This window comes from Mixophyes fleayi, chromosome 5, assembly GCF_038048845.1.
Source record: "Mixophyes fleayi isolate aMixFle1 chromosome 5, aMixFle1.hap1, whole genome shotgun sequence".
Taxonomy (NCBI): Eukaryota; Metazoa; Chordata; class Amphibia; order Anura; family Limnodynastidae; genus Mixophyes; species Mixophyes fleayi.
The window spans coordinates 90,476,927-90,495,138 of NC_134406.1; positions in this window are offsets into that span (position 1 = coordinate 90,476,927).

Consider the following 18,212-nt stretch of genomic DNA (forward strand, 5'->3'; position numbering starts at 1 on the left):
TGGTTTGTGATTTATGGTGCATTTAAAATATGTTCAAGGGACAAATTACCACTAAGCTGGAGAACTTAAACCCCATTATAAGTTTTCTGAATTTGATAAGAAAACAGTGCACTTTTTTCATTTTAAGTACTTCTTTTCAATAAACGTCTAAAGCTATAGAATAACAATGCATAATACAAATTGCATCTAACGTGCAGAATAATGCAGTTGGTCAGTAGGGAAAAAGAAGGACGTATCCAGCAACAGATATTTAAAACCTCTGACTGTCCCTGGAAAGTATGGACATTTGCAAACTATGCACTTTCACACTAACAGGAGCCACATGGCCTTAAAAGGCCTTGTGTATTTTAAGAAAATACAGTGTGGGCCTAGATGTTAAATTATGCTTCTCTGAAATTAAGAGTCATACACAATCAACTGGATCACATATTTTGTATCTAGAATGGGAGCCCTTATAGTTAACTTGGCAAATTTGTACTTAAGATAAACATTGTCATTATGCTTTGGTGAATTTGATGGTGTCAGTAAAATTGTGCTAAGTATTTATTTCAAGGCCGTAGCTAATCTTTTCTCTTAAGACCTAAGCTTATGGTGGGACTGGAATGAACCCTCAGCCTGAGTAAGGGGAGCATATTAAACAGCAGCTTCACAACAAACAAGGAAGGACGAAGCGCCCCCATCAGGGCTGTTGCACGATTTCTTGACACCCTAGACAAAGCTTTAGCCTGCCATCCCTACTCCCCCAATACTCACTTCCCAGCCCCTCACACGCTTGACTTTGTAAAAATAACATAATGTCCTTACCTTATCTTTGCTGGCTGATGTCTGATAAAGAAAACATCACTTCTAAACAGCAGCAAATGCAGGATTTCTAGAAGGGGTTCAAAATGTTAGATTTCGAAAGAATGCATAAAAACTTGCACTTACACTCTATTTACTTAGCCTATAGATACTGATCCCTATACATAGGTCAACTTGTTAATATAAACCTGAGACACATTGATCACTATACAAAAGTCACATAACAATATCATACACCTGGTGTACACTGACATGCCCCTCTGTCCATCAACTTTTCTCATGCATGCCACCCTGCCTACCAGTTTTTCTTACACATCCTTTTTTTTATCCCATGCCAAAATCTTCCCACCAGTTTTTTTCTCACATGAAAGCCTGCCTACCAAATTGTCTCACACATATTACCCCTGGCCTGCCAGTTTTACTCACACATGCCCCTACTGCTCACCAGCTTTACCCATACATGCCTCACTTGACCCTCTGTTTACCAGCTTTTCTCTCCCATGCCCATTGTTACGTCGATAGTATTGTATAAAATAAAGATTTTCTGATGCGATCAATGTGGTTCCAAAGCACATAGGTTTTATTCACAGTAGTATAAGAAGACAAAGTTTGGTATACTGTACATACGCATGCGCTTGTTAGCACTAACACAAGTTTCTATTAGAACGCTCTGGTTTTCCAAAGCCAGAGGTGAACAATTTATACACAGTACAGTTGTAAAAAGCAGTGACATCACAAAGATACACAGTTTTAAGATCTTTATTCATAGGTTGAAGGGTCTTGACCTCCCAAGAACTCGATGTTGCATTGGTGGATTTCTCTCCTCATTGTTACTTAAGATTGCTGGGTGTCCTTCTTCAGATTTACGCCTCTAGACCTGTATAAACTGTTTTTTAGAAAGATGTGAATGCTACATAAACAACACCGGGAACATTCTAATGCAGCTGCGAACAGAATGAGACCAAACTCGATGTATTAATATGTTGGAAACATTAGTTAGCTTTTTCACCACTTTATGTTTTATATTAACTAAAATAAATAGATTAAACTTATTTGCTAAAATAATTATTCAATTCAACCAATATTAGTATACAGAAAATATTGATTACCACTTTCATCCAATTATTGAACTTCAACACCATGTTATCTATCAGCTTTTCTCTCCCATCACACTTTCTGTCCACCAACTTTTCTCTCATATGCCACCCTACCTACCAGACATTCTCACACTTTCACCCTCAGCCTAACAGCTTTTCTCACTTATGCCCTACGCTGCCCACCAGCTTTTTTCTCACATTCCACACTGCCAGTTTTCTTTTCTCACACATACCACCATTCCCACCTCAGACATGCCACCCTGCTTACCAGCTTTGTTACAGATGCCACCCTGCCTACCAGTTTTTTATTCACATATCTCTCTGCTCACCAGCTTTCTCTCTCATGTCACCATCTGCCCACCAGTTTTTCTCACACATGCTCTCTTTTCACCTGTGTGTCCCACATTTTGCCTTCTTCTTAGCTGATTAGACTCCAGTGCTGTTAGTTACACAGGAAAGTTTATATCAGCCTGCCTCCACTGTATAACATGTGACTACAGTAGTCACATGATGCTGGGACAGAACAGCAAAAAGGACCACCTCTGCTGCTCTATCAGAGTTGCTGCCGAGTTGCCAGCTTTCCATTAAACCTTTCAGGTGCTCCTTTTGCTGACCACTTCACTGTGGAGGTGGTGGGGGCTTCCTAAAATCCCAACACCCTTGGCAGCTGCTTAATGGTAGTGCCGGGCTTGGCTCCCATCACCCCTCTATGGATAGTGCCAAGGAGACAAAGTTCTTGTTGAGCTATTTAATTTGCAACAAGAATATCACAACAACTAGGGCTGGATTTGTGAAAATGGCACATATAACCAGGCCTAGGGAGAGATAAAGTTGCCTGGGTAGCTCACTTTTTTCTCTTTTCATGATTTTTTAATATATTATTAACATTTAATCAATGGTTAAATTACAGCTGAATTATTTCCATGTATTTATCTTTTGCAGACAGGGTGCTGGGTTCTGGGGGCACAAAATGTAAATAGGGTCCTCACTACAGTACCCTGAGGTTGCAAGCTGACAAGCCTCACTCTAAATATAGGTCACAATGTCAACCAGAAGTCTCTCTCATGGCCAGGCAGGGTCACTGAGTTTAGTACTTATGGCAAAGAATGATGGAACCAGATCTTAGAGCCCATCAGATAGCTAGTGCGGCAACACTATGCAAATTACTCACCTGAGTGGATATCTTGAAAATGGCACTGGTCTCTCTCAAGTTATAGGCACTAGTGGCCTCCAGGGGGTATATTTATTAAACTGTCGTTTGGAAATACGGAGATGTTGCCTGTACCAACCAATCCGATTCGAGCTGTCATTTTGTAGAATGTACTAAATAAATGATAACTAGAATGTGATTGGTTGCTATAGGCAACATCTCCACTTTTTCAAACCTGCAGTTTAGTAAATATACACCCAGAAGATTATTCTGTCCCCTCCTGGAAATATGGTTGATATCATAAAGGCAATTATTGAATGTGTAATGCTGCTTGTTGAATCACTAGATAATTTACTAAAGTGTGTGATAATATGCATCATTGAAGCTTTGTTATACAGATTTCCTGCACTGGACATCATCATTTACTACAGCATTAAAATGTGTTTCTACTTCTAAATAAGTAAAGCTTCCATAAACAAGGACACTGGCAGAATAATGCTGTCACAATCTGTCCTTAGCAGTGTTGGCTTCCAATCAGGCTACTGTATATTATACTCTTCCTTAGCTGCAAAGTAGTCATATTGAATAATTAATCACAACCATTTTAATAAATATAATGGGAATTATTATTATTTGTATTTTATTATTGTTTATTTTTCACTATATTAATAACTATAACTAATGAAGCGCCTATTTTAAAATATAAGTACATGAAAAATAATGTTGGAGGTCCTTGACCATATAAAAGCACAGAACTCTGCGGTGATGTCAGATATGCTTTTATCTTACAGAAAAAAGGTACATTATTTATTATAATACATTTCATTTGAAACAAAATAAGTTGCATATATGAAGTAATCCTCATACCCAGGTTTGTTTTACACTCACTGACATTATATTGCGGAACCATTTCACAATGAGTCATTTGACACAAATTACATAATTAGTGTCCAAATAAAAGTTATATTTAGCTAGCATCATCTGACATCATTACTCTCTAAAATATAAGTGATGTAATCACTACTCACAAAATATAAGGATATATTTTACATATTTTATGTTTGTCAATGTCACTTGTGTTTTATAATGATATAAAATAACTGTGTGGGGCTTGTGTGGCTAACCACTTTGAGATCATAAGCAGCTTACATGTTGATAATTGCACATTAATAAGCATGAATACATGGCTGTTTGTGCTCATTGATGCATACCTGTGTTAATTGCTAAGTGCTATCAACAGACAATACATTTATCATACTGATGAGATCACCATTTGTGAAGCTAACTCATTGTTTACCTGCATGTGGTCGCTTTCTGCACTATTCTGTTAAATTAATATAATCTTTTAATCAATTTTGTTGCATGGAATTCCATCTAAGAAATAATGCTCTTTGTTATGAACCTAAATATTGTACGTAGTCTTTTGTGCAACCCTAAGTATATATTCATAGATTAGAATCCAGGGAGTAGCAATGTTTCTCAAATCATAGATCTATTACATTCCATCTTACATATACATATTTAACTTGCAGTTAGGAAATATTCTAAAGTGTTTTTTTATTTAAAGAAATGTTCTTCTCTTTCGTATGTTTCCTTCCATTCCTCACTCTACTTTCTCCCTCTAGATTTTAAGCTCTCATGTCCCTGTCAACCTTATCGTCCTTGTTCAGTTTCTATGTATGATTTGTTTTTGTATGATTTGTTGTGCAGACTGTCTGGCGCTGCAGAATTTTGTGGAGCCTTAAAAGTAAATGATGATGATGATGATTTTGCTTCAAGAAGGGTATGTGCATATGATCCTGAAGATAAGTTGTAGTGTGTGGTAAAGAGGTTGGTAGAGAAAAGGAACAAACTGTGTCAAATTGTAATTGAATTGATAGGCTCCATATAAGTTAGGTATGCTCACAGAACAACTGAATCCATTATATGTAGACAAGTGATGATTGATAAACTTTCTTAAAGTGTACCTGTTATGTAGTCTTGAAAAATCTAACAGCAACAAAATAAACAAATTATATACAGTTATTAACACACACATGCCATTCTTAAGCAGATCCATTTATGTTCTGTTCTCTCTATTAAATTGCCTTATACATTATTTAAATTAGCTGCTGGTGTGGACTGCCCTGTGGGTAAAACCGGTGTGCAGCCACTAGACAGCCGCCTAAGTTAAAGTAAGGTAAGATACAGCGAGAGTTGGGGAACTGCTACAGAGAAGTGGGGGGAGGGTCGTCTCTGAGGGTTGTAGGGTCACCATTAGAGCTTCCGCCAACACTGTCTGTGGACTTACGATTCTCTGACACTAATATCAGTGCTGATTCCCTGACTAACTACAGTTTTCTTATTGAGAGCCTTTCTGCAGTAACCCAGCTACCTTATTTGTATTCCAACTGGAGTGGTGTGAGTTTATAACAACGCATTAACAATACAATTGACTCTTCATGCAGCTGGTGGTCAATTGCCCTGTTCATCTAAAAGAAACATCTGCATGCTTACATATATGTTGCCTGTTCATATATTTGTTTACTGTGCAGATGTGTAACGGGTGACAGGCCTGTTTTTTTGCAAATTAAGGCATCAGGTAGAAAAAGGCAGTAATGTACATCATACTGTCACAAACTTACTTGCTCCCGTGCTGCTGATTTCCCTGCCTCTGTGTACAGCAGCACTTCCTGGCGGTCACATAATCGTGGCTGGGAGACAGCATTTACTATCTGCAGAATATATAAATCTCATCTGGACACTGCAGCCTTGTCAGAGCAACAAGTTACCACTTAGCATTTAGTTCTCCCTGTGTATCCTGTGCTGCATTCTGGTGTTTTCCTGTGTATCTGACCCGGCTATCCTTATCATCATCATCATCATCATCATTTCTTTATATAGCGCCAACATATTCCGTAGCACTTTACAATTGGTGACAAACACAGTAAACTAATAAACAAACTAGGTAAAACAGACATACAGATGAGAAGGCCCTGCTCGCAAGCTTACAATCTAAGGGACAATGGGAGTTCGATACATGAGGTTAAGTCTACAATTTGCATTTTGGCCCAGCCAGACTGCAAAGGTAAAAGTGACTCATAAGTTAAATGATCCTGTCACACAACAATGTTGGTCATCGGGTAGTTGTATTGTGTGAAATTGTGTAACGGATGGTAATAGGGTAATGTTGTGAGGTTAAGAGGGTGGTTGAGGAATATTATAAGCTTGTCTGAAGTGGTGGGTTTTCAGAGAACGCTTCAAAGCTTGTAGACCAGAGGAGAGTCTTATTGTTTCGAGGGAGAGAATTCTATAGAGTTGGTGGAGCCCGAAAAAAGTCCTGTAACCTGGAATAGGAGGATGTAATGAGGGTGGATGAGAGACGCAGATCTAGTGCAGAACGGGGTTGCCGAGTTGGGAAATATTTTGAGACAAGAGAGGAGATGTATGTTGGTGCAGCTTTGTTGATGGCCTTGTAGGTTAGTAAAAATATTTTATATTGGATTCTGTAGAAAACAGGCAACCAGTGTAGAGACATACAAAGTGATTCAGCAGAGCAATAATGATTTGCAAGGAAAATCAATCTTGCCGCAGCGTGCAAAATAGATTGTAGGGGTTTGAGTCTGTTTTGGGGAAGACCAGTAAGTAGGGAATTGCAATAGTCAATGCGGGAGATGATAAGTGCATGAATTAAGGTTTTTGCAGTATCTTGTGTGAGATATGTGCGAATTCTGGAAATGTTTTTTAGATGTATGTAACATGATTTAGATATAGAGTCAATGTGGGGAACAAAGGATAGGTGTGAGTCAAGGATTACACCTAGGCAGCAAGCTTGTAGGGTGGGATTTATGGTCATGTTATCAACAGAAATAGAAATGTCAGGTATACTCTTGTTGGTGGGTGGGAATATTATTAACTCTGTTTTAGAAAGATTAAGTTTGAGTTGGCAAGAGGACATCCAAGATGAAATGGCAGAAAGTCAGTTACACGGGACAACACAGATGTTGAGAGATCAGGAGAGAATAGATAAATTTGGGTGTCATCCACATTGAGATAATACTGAAATCCAAAGGAACTTATTAGATTTCCAAGAGAAGTGGTATAGATAGAGAACAGCAGAGGACCTAGCAGTGAGCCTTGCGGTACTCCAACTGATAAATTAAGTGGAGCAGAGATGGCTCCAGAGAAATTAACAGTGGAAGAGCGAGAAAGGTGGGTTGAGAACCGGGATAGAACAGTGTCTTGAAGACCTAGGGATTGCAGCGTTTGTATCAGAAGAGAGTGGTCAACGGTGTCAAATGCAGCCGAGAGATCCAGGAGAATTAGGAGAGAGTAATGGCGTTTAGTTTTAGCAGTGATCAGATTATTGACAACCTTACTCAACGGAGACTGAAGAGGATCCAACAGGTTATTTGCGGAAAGGAAGCGTGTGAGGTGAGTGTAGGCAAATCATTCTAGAAGTTTGGAGGGGCACAGGAGCAGAGTGACGGGGCGGTAATTAGAGAGAAAATTTGGGACAGAATCTTGTTTTTTTTAGAATAGGAGTAATCACTGCGTGATTTTATAGTGATGGAAAGATGCCAATAGAGAGCGAGAGATTACAGATTTTAGTTATAGGTGAAATGAGCACAGGAGACATGAATCTACCAATTTGCGAGGGAATAGGATCAAGAAGACAGGAGGTAGAGTAGGAAGATAAGAAGAGAGTAGAAATTTCCTTATTGACTACTCTGCTGCCTGTGAACCTGTGAATCTGACCAGGCTATCCTTATTGACTACTCTGCTGACTGTGAACCTGTGAATCTGACCCGGCTATCTTTATTGACTATGCTGCTGCCTGCTCACCTGTGTATCCGACCCGTTGACTCTCCTGGGTGTGGTGTGTCCTCAGTGTATCTGACCACGAGTTCCATTGTATTTTGGATTTTTCTGCATGTGCTGTGCTTCTTCAGCTAACAGATCCTGCTCCTCTGTTATCTCTACAGAGTCTATTCTCCTTTATTCTACCAGACCTCTTACCAAACATCTGTCACCTATCACGTCAGTGGGCTAACCTAAGGGCCGCGACCTGTGGACCCCTGGGAGCAAAATCCATCCCGCCTTGCGGCGGTTCTTGATGGAGACCGGGGGGTTCGCTAGACTCTGTGCCTTAGGAAGGCCAGCACTAATTCTGACTGATATAAAACTCCTGAGAACGGTAACATATACATTAAGTTTTTAACATGAAGACAAAATGTAACACATAGGAGATCTCCATTCTAACCGTTCTGGGGTAATACATCCTCCTGTATTGCTCTATACACTGATGATCACACTACTGTTCCGCAACAGTGCAGATCTCTAGGCAATCATATTATTTTTTATCTTCTTAATACCATTTCTATTTTAAATTGATCACTCATGCTACTATGTCTTGCACCTCCTAGATCTCCAAACCTGGAATAGCTTTCCTCCTCTCAGCCAACTCACCCAACTTCTATGGACCGCGATTGCATCTCCTAGCATCAACAGACACCAATTCATGTACAACACAACTATGCCAAACCCGTAGAAGCAGCACTCCACAGCTACGAACAGATAAATATAATCTTTTTCTAGGACTCTAGGTGGAGAAACTTGTGTTTGTTAGGCACACACATGTATCTTGACACTAGCTAATCAGAACTAGTGCACCCAGAACTAGTGGATAATATATAAAGCAAACCACCAAGCTGATAGCTAATAAATAAAGCAGATCTCCAATGTGGTGGCTAGTATACAAATCCATCCGCATTCTGGTGGCTACAATACAAAGCTGTGCAATATTCTGATGGTAAGGGAAACAGAACTCTAATGTAGTTAAGGGTGTGCAATACAGTCCACTAGTCTGGTATTCACCACTGACTCTGGCCGTGTTCTCCGTCTAATTGAAGCTAGAAATGCAGCTTGGAGCTTTCATTTATTACGACTTGCCAGCTCTCTGTTTTGTGACTAGTTAATAACATCTCTGATTGGCTGTCAGATTCTAATGGTCAAGCAGCTTTATGACAATGTGAGTGTTAGTGGCAGGTCTCAGCAGCACTTTCTCTAGCAAGCAATCAGAATTGGGCCTGGGCTGGCGGACTAAAGGCAGCTTTGTAAGACCGCCTGATCCCCTACACCTCAAAAACAGCACCCCTTGTACCTTCATGACTGTGGCTCTCACTGGCAGTATAACCATAGCAACCAATCAGCAATTATATTTTATCTATCTAGTGCAAATAAAGTCAATAAAAGAAAGGGACCTAGAGTGGTAAACAAATAATGTAAAAACTATATATGTGCCCCAAGCTATAATAACTGCTTTCATAAACTCTATGTATTAAACACTACATTAAAATAATATATGGACATATTTAACAAAATGTAGATTGTTTCCTAGTATTAACAAGACTAAATAAATTATGATGGTTAACTCTCAGGAAAACACAATTGGGACATATTAGAATTCAGTTACTATTATGTTTCCTGTAAAACAATGCAGAACACATCTGCACCCTTGAAAAGAGCACTGACAAATTAGGTGCTTAATGCATTCTTGAAATAACTTTACAGTTATCAGAAGAGATTTAAGAAGTGGAAAACAGAAACAAAGACAATATGCTTTCCAGGATATTCTGACTGATCATTCAAGATACCTCTATGTTCTGTAATCTATTTAGCATTTAGTTACACACTAGTAAATGTGACCTGTGAAGCATAATTGTGGGAATAAAAATCTTTAAAGCATGCATGTGATATAAAATGATTATCTTAAACATGTGAGTTACTGTCTTGTGTATAAATATGAATGTATGAGTAAATAAAACACGTATTTGTAAAATTGCATGGAGAAACATAGAATCAGGGGATTGTGATTGAAGCACAAAGTGGACATGCACAAGTCAGTGATAGGGCTGGCAGACATCTATAGGACACTATAACCCTACATCAACAGTCCTTCAGTCATTTCTATATGCATTTATATATAGTGTTGACAATTGTAGTAGTCTTCATACTGGACAAACATGGCCAGTAAAAAACCTTTTATATTTACCATACCTTCTACCCTGGGGACAACACATCTTCGCATTCCCAGCCTAAGTGATGGAATCACAATGCTCCTTTATATGTGCAAGTGGGTTTACTTGTCCACCTAATGCAGTGGCATATGAACCATGACTGCAGATTGTGCAGTCCACATAGGAACCATGGGTTAAAAAACCTTATGCCAACCAGGGCCCTCTTAAGAACATCTTGGGCACCCGGGCAACAGCAGTGCACCGGGGCCCCTATATATACAAAAAAAAGAAAAAGATTATATATATATATGGGCCCTGCAGCCCAGGGGGGCCCGTCGGAGGCAGCAAAAAAAAAAAAACCTGGAAAAAAAAAAGACAATACTTACCTTCCGGCTCCCTCCATGGTCTCCTCATCCCTCGCGCTCCGCAATGAATGTCGGGCGGGCGTGATGACATCACGCCCGACATGCATTGCGAGCGCGACGGATGAGGAGACCAGGGAGGGAGCCGGATCGCCAGCTGACCGCAAGGTAAGTATTGTCTTCTTTTTTTTCCAGGTTTTTTTTTTTTTTTGCTGTCTCCGACGGGCCCTCCTGAGCTGCAGGGCCCCCGGGCACCTGCCCATTGTGCCCAATGGGAAAGACGGCCCTGATGTCAACCCCTTGACTTATGGGCCATTCTGCACCCAGAGTTTTATAGTCACCAATGCTCCCACCTCAATTGGCCCCGAATAGACAAATGAAAAGGTTCTTCCGAGTCACACTAGGTTCCATAATTCTCTGTCACTTTAGTCCCTACATACAACACCCCAATACCTAGGATCCTCATGCACATGCACAAAATATTCTCAAAACAGATCAACAGATCAATCAGTGATAGTGTCACTCTTACAGACTTACTTGTATTACTGATTGTTCCTCATATATGTTTTATTCTTATTAGAGAAATAGGTGGGACTATTAGATTCTTCACGGTTTGCATGATTTGACTCCACCCACCATGGAGGCACTGAGTCTAACGAGATGAAGGTGTTCGCCAAAGACCCGCACAACGAGGTTTCACTGTTTCACCGCGCAGGTCACAGTTCTCCGGATAGGTACCAAAGTGAAACCGACAGGGGAGGATGATTCAGCAACTAGGGAAGTGAAGCTGACGATGGATACTAGGAACGATATAAGAGACTCAAATACAGGATACCAAGATTAACTCAGAAGCATATGCCGCTGGATATCAGGAACAGTAGAAGTGATTTGGATACAGGATACCAGGATTAGCTCAGAAGCATTTGATGCTGGATATCAGGAATGAACAGCAGAAGAGATTTAGATACAGGATACCAGGATTAGCTCAGAAGCATGTGACGCTGGATACCATGATCAATAAAAGATATTTGGATACAGGATACCAGGGTTAGCTCAGAAATATGTGACACTGGATTTGTAAAAGAGTCCCATACAGGATACAGGGTACCAGAATTGCAGAACACCAGGATACCATGATACCAGGATGCACATGGCACTAGATACCAGGATCAGTAGAAGAGATTCGAATACAGGAATCAAAGTACCAGAAATGCAGAATACCAAAATTTCGGGATACCAGCGTGCTTAGACACCAGGATATGAGGGTAGCAGGATTCCAGGGAGTCAAACAATCCAGCAACAAGACCGATTACATGACATGAAGATCTGTCACTCTCTGACCTGTCCAAGTGCCTTGTATAGTTATGGTAGTGAAATCTAATCGCCCTATGCCTGAATACCAAAGATAATGAATGTGCAGACTAGGGATGAGCGGGCTCGGATATCTGAAATCCGAGCCCACCCGAACCTTGCCGATCCGAGCCGGATTCGAGACAGATCCGGGTATTCCCGCCAATTGCAAAACTGAAAGCGAGGCTCCGAGTCATAATCCCGTTGTCGGATCTCGCGATACTCGGATTCTATAAATTCCTCGCTGGCCGCCGCAATCTTCACTCAGGCATTGATCAGGGTAGAGGGAGGTTGTGTTAGGTGGCCCTCTGCCCTGCTATATCCTGTGCTGTGCTGTGCTGTGCTGTGCTCAGGGCCTGATCAACCACTAGGCTGACCAGGCTGCAGCCTGGGGTGCTGGGTCCCGTGGGGCGCAGCACTGTGGGTATTTTTAAAAAATTTTTTTTTTATATATATATATATATATATTTTTTTTTTTCTTCATTCATTTTTTTTTTCGGGGTGGGGAGAGGGGGGGGGGGGTCGCCGCGGGGGGTCGCCGTGGGGGGGGGGGGGTGGAGGGCTTGACGTTTAAAAGCATTGGTGGTCAGTGGTTAGCAACACACAGCCAATCGCCAGGCTGCCTGTTGCTGTGCAGCAGACAGGAAGCAGGACGTCTTCACTTCCTATCTGCTGATCTGAGGAGAGGAGCGACGCTGGCACAACTACAGGTAAGTGAAGGGGGGAACTGCCCTGCATATCTATAGGGAGGGGGGGAACTGCCCTGCATATCTATAGGGAGGGGGGGAACTGCCCTGCATATCTATAGGGAGGGGGGGGGAACTGCCCTGCATATCTATAGGAAGGGGGGGGAAACTACCCTGCATATCTATAGGGAGGGGGAACTACCCTGCATATCTATAGGGAGGGGGGGAACTACACTGCATATCTATAGAGAGGGGGGGTAACTACCCTGCACATCTATAGGGAGGGGGGGGACTACCCTGCATATCTATAGAGAGGGGGGGTAACTACCCTGCACATCTATAGGGAGGGGGGGGACTACCCTGCATATCTATAGGGAGGGAGAGGGGGGACTGTCATGCATATGTATAGGGAGGGAGAGGGGGACTGTCATACAAATCTATAGGGTGGGAGGGGGGGGCTGCCATGAAAATCTATAGGGAGGTAGAGAGGTTGATATGTATGAAGGAGGGCAGAGGAGGGGGGCTGATATATGTGACTGGGGGAGTTTTGATGTGACGGGGGGGATAGCTAGCTAGCAGAGTGGAGGTAAGGAAAATAGCTGCAAGGGGGATGGATGCAGGGTGGGAGGTAAAGAAAATGGCTGCAGCAGGGGTTAAGGAAAATGGCTGTGGGGGGGGGGGTTGTGGTTAAGGAAAATGGCTGCAGGGGGTATTTAAAAAATAGAGCAGCTTTGGGGGGCAGAATCTCATGATTGTGTGGTGGTCACATGGGTGGTCTCAGCAATCACTAGAATACTAAATATTAGTGAGATGGGGCTGGTAGAGGTTTGTATTTGATTGACAACAAATATTCAGATATTGCTTATATATGCCTGTCCAATGGGATACTTTTAGCTGGCCATAATGGAGTGTTTTGTTTTAACTAAAGGGCCTAATCATTCAGGGTTTGCATTATAATACATTTTTGCATTTTCAAAAAAGGACGCCAACTTTCCAGAAGCCGGCGAGAGGATAACAAAGTTGCAAGAGAGAAGAGCAAGGACAGGTAAGAGACAATGGCACAATCTGTCTAAATTTGAATGCTGGAGAATACACCTGAACATTCATATTCAGGAGTGTTCCTATACACCTATATATTCGGAGGAGGGGGGAGGGGGGCGCTGCGGCCGTATTAGCCTAGGGCGGCCAGAACCCTTAATCAGGCCCTGGCTGTGCTCGGTCCAATGGTGCTGTGTCCTGTGCTCTGTCCTTCTGAGTTAAGTGGTGCTGCTGGGTCCTGTGCTGTGTCCTGTTCAGTCCAGTGGTGCTGTGTCCTGTGCTCTGTCCTTCTGAGTTCAGTGGTGCTGCTGGGTCCTGTGCTGTGTCCTGTTCAGTCCAGTGGTGCTGTGTCCTGTGCTCTGTCCTTCTAAGGGCATTGTTATTTCCCCATTATTCCCAAGTTATAAAAAATTTTAAAAAAAGTTATAAATTTTTTTTTTATAAAAAAAAGAAATTAAAAAAAAATATCCAAAAACAATCCTGCAGTATAAGTCCATTGGTACTGCAATATTACAAAGTTCACTGATTCTGCAGTATAAGTCCACCAGTGGTATTGCAATATTACAAAGTTCACTGATTCTGCAGTATAAGTCCAGTGGTACTCTCCTGTGCCGCATATAATTTTTAAAGGCTTTGCCGAGTGTGTGTGGCTTAGGGGTACGCTCTCTTGTGCTACATATAATGGAAAACAAAAATTTGGAGAATAAAGCTGCGAGGAAAAAGCTCAGTTTTCCTAAAAGACCCGCTTGCGGGGATGCTGATAACATCTGGTCCGGACTGAAGGACCTGCCAATCATTGCAGACATGTCTACTGTTGCTGCATTGGATGCTGTCACAATTGAAAAAATGGTGGAGCATTATTTTGCTGACACCATCCAAATAGACATGTCAGACAGTCCATATTGTTACTGGCAGGAAAAAAAAGGCAGTTTGGAAGCCCCTGTACAAACTGGCTGTATTTTACCTGAGTTGTCCCCCCTCCAGTGTGTACTCGGAAAGAGTTTTTAGTGCAGCGGGGAACCTGGTTAGTGAGCGGCGAAGGAGGTTGCTTCCTCACAACGTTGAAAAAATGATGTTTATAAAAATGAATAATCAATTCCTCAATGAAGTACAGCACTGCCCTCCAGATAGTACAGAGGGACCTGTGGTTGTGGAGTCCAGCGGGGACGAATTGATAATGTGTGAGGAGGAGGAAGTACACACTGTAGGGGGAGAGGAATCAGAGGTTAAGGATGAGGACGACATCTTTCCTCAGTAGAGCCTGTTTAGTTTGTACAGGGAGAGATGAATTGTTTTTTTGGTGTGGGGGCCCAAACAAACCAATCATTTCAGCCACAGTTGTTTGGTAGGCCCTGTCGCTGAAATGATTGGTTTGTTAAAGTGTGTATGTCCTATTTCAACAACATAAGGGTGGGTGGGAGGGCCCAAGGACAATTCCATCTTGCAACTCTTTTTTTGGCATTATGTGACCATTCAACAGTCGTTTGCCATGTTCAAAAAGTAAAACAAAATGTCAACAAATTCAAAAAATTTAATCAAAAGTTAAATGCCCTGTCATTATTTAAAACAAGAGGTATTGACGTGCTAGAATTAGTGTAGTGTTAATATGTTATAAACACTACACTTGGAACTTGGAGGAGGTATTGTGGCCCTGGTACCAAATTTAGTACCCCACTACGCAGTCCAGATACTTGTTTGGTGGAATTCTGACCAGTTGAGGGTGTATTAATTATATTGTGGCCCCGGTATCAAAATGGGTACCGGGGCCACCCCACTACGCAGTCCAGATTTTTTTTTCGGGAATTCAGACCCGTGGAGGGTTTTTCATTAATTATATTGTGGTGACCACTCCTCTACGCAGTCCAGGTACATTTTTTGGTGCGATTCAGACCAGTTGATGGTTTTCTTCTTATATTGTGGTGACCACTCCTCTACGCAGTCCAGGTACATTATTTGGTGCGATTCATACAAGTTCAGGGTTTTTAAATTATATTGTGGTGACCACTCCTCTACGCAGTCCAGGTACATTTTTTGGTGCGATTAAGACCAGTTGATGGTTTTCTTATTATATTGTGGGGACCACTCCACTACGCAGTCCAGAAAGATACCTCGTTGCAACGTTTTGGACTAATAACAATATTGTGAGGTTTTCAGAATACACTGTAAATTAGTGGAAATGATTGTTATTGAATGTTATTGAGGTTAATAATAGCGTAGGAGTGAAAATAAGCCCAAAAACTTGATTTTTGAACTTTTTATGCTTTTTTCAAAAAAAATCCGAATCCAAAACCTTAAATCCGAACCAAAACCTTTCGGCAGGTGTTTTGCGAGACAAATCCGAACCCAAAACCTCAAGCAAATCCGAATCCAAAACACGAGACACCAAAAGTCGCCGGTGCACATCCCTAGTGCAGACCTGAATCCCAGATGGATTGGAGAGAGCGTGGCACATCAGCGACTGGAGACCCGATAGGGAAGGCCAGGTTTGCCTGCTCTACCCTGGTAGGCAAGCTGAAGGGTCTGGAACATGACAATTCATTTGAAAGGTCTTAAAGTGTTTACTGTTTGGGGGAAAATCATTAAGAAGCTGGTGACACTACATAAGATAAGGATTCTATTCACATGCATATTTTCTCCTAACCATTTCACTTACTGACATTTCTGCTGCTATCTTATTTAGTAAAGAGGTTTGATAGCTAACGAGTGCTGAGTGCTGCTCATCTCTTCAAAATTCTCACAACTTACCTTCATTGCCTTTTCTATTTGAAATAGAACAAGTCCCCTGGCCCAAACAGCAGCAGCAGAAACCACAGGATTATATTACCCAGAGCTGTACAAAAACAAGATACAACAGTTACAAAGGTAAGTAGAAAAATAAAGGGTTAGGGGGACTTGATGAGGTGGAGGGAGGTTTGCCCAAGCACTACTCCTGCGCACAGTAGAATTAAAGTAATAAAAAAACCTGCTGCGGTGAAGGCATCTTGTTTCTAGTTTGGTGAGTTTTTAGATGCTCTGAAAAATGTGCTGAAAATGAGTTGCAAAATCACATTAAAGTCCAATCTACTACAAATTTAGGACCACACATTTTATATATTTCAACTTTTTCATTTTCCTCCTAAAATACTGCTTGGTGTACCCTATTTTACTTCTCAAATTAATCATGAGAGTTCATGCCTTCATTTTTGTTTGTTTGAGGTTTTTTATTATATTGGTTTGCACCGGCAGCATACAAACCTTTTTGGTTTGTAAATTAATTTTACTGTGCTTTGTAAATTACCCCTTTTGCTTCATTAACATAGAGTTGAAACTGAAGGATAAGCATGCAATAAGTTAGGGGGTGAACCTTCTAAACAGGAAAAGTGGAGGTTTATCCAGTAACAACAGATTCTAGCTATTATTTAATAAAATGTTATCAAAATTGTCTTTTAAAATGTCATTTTAAAAGAAAATAGTTCTATACAAAATAACAAATTGAACTAATGTACACCATAAACAACTTTGTCCTACCCTTAGAACATCTGCCTAAAATGCTTTTTGTTTGAACCGTTCATAAAACATTTGTGAATTGTTCACAAAAAAAAATCTAGATCCAAAGTGTCCCAGGCAGCAAACCATGAGAATCCCTCATCCTTAACAAGTAGATGAAAGAGAATTTGATTATATACTGTGTAGGCAGTTTTTAATTTACAATTCAAACAGAAGAACATTACCTACTAGTAAGGCTGTGTCCAGATGGAGCTTTTTTGAACCATATTTGAGGCACTTCAGCTTCTCAAAATCCACTTCTAAATTGTTGGCAAAATGAATAATCACTCATTTCTGTAGTGAATCTAAAGGAAAAATGCACATAAACACATAAAAGCATTTTTTCTTTTCTTTGGAAAATCATGCCAGTATCATTTTCATGCTTCTGGATGTGGTTTCTGAAAAAAACAAACAAAAAAACAAAAGCAACAAAGTGCCTAAAACAGTCCATCTGGACATATTTGGACATGTGACTGTGACTTTGGCACTGGACATGTGACTGTGCCTGACTGTGACACATAACAAGACAATTCATTGAGCGTGAAAAGGAAAAATGCTCCAAAAGTGGTGAGATAGAATCAGAGTATTAAATCATCCTCCTATGGATTTTAAAGCATACTTTATAATTTGTCATCTGAATTGTATAATTGACTGACATTTGTACAAGCCTATTAACTATGGGTACTTTTAAGTAACATCATACCCAATGACACATCTTGCCTGGTTATTTTGGGGAGATACCTGAAAGGTAAAGTCAAACAGTAATAGCGCATTTTTTACATTTTTACTTTATCACTTGTGTGTATAACACACACACAAAATCAGCAGCATGGTCACAATTAAAGAAGAAGCGGGGATATCTTATGACATATAAACATGAAAAGGTATAATGGAACAGCCTATTTTTGGTGCTAATTGGATGAGGTATTCCACAATAAAGGTCGCTCATCTCGACAAATCCCTCGTAATCCCCTAACAGACAATCCAGACTTTCTTATGGAAGTTCATTATTATTGGCACTTAATGCAAAACTCTCTATTTTAGCATATTACCCTAAATGAGAGGTTAAGGTCTGTGGATGAGATTAAGGACAACTTTATCACATTTCTGAAGAGCTATCTTTTTAAAGGAACCCTGAGACAGAACACTGTAAGGGACCTAATATAATTTGAATCCATATTGTGGCTGGATCACTTATAAATAAC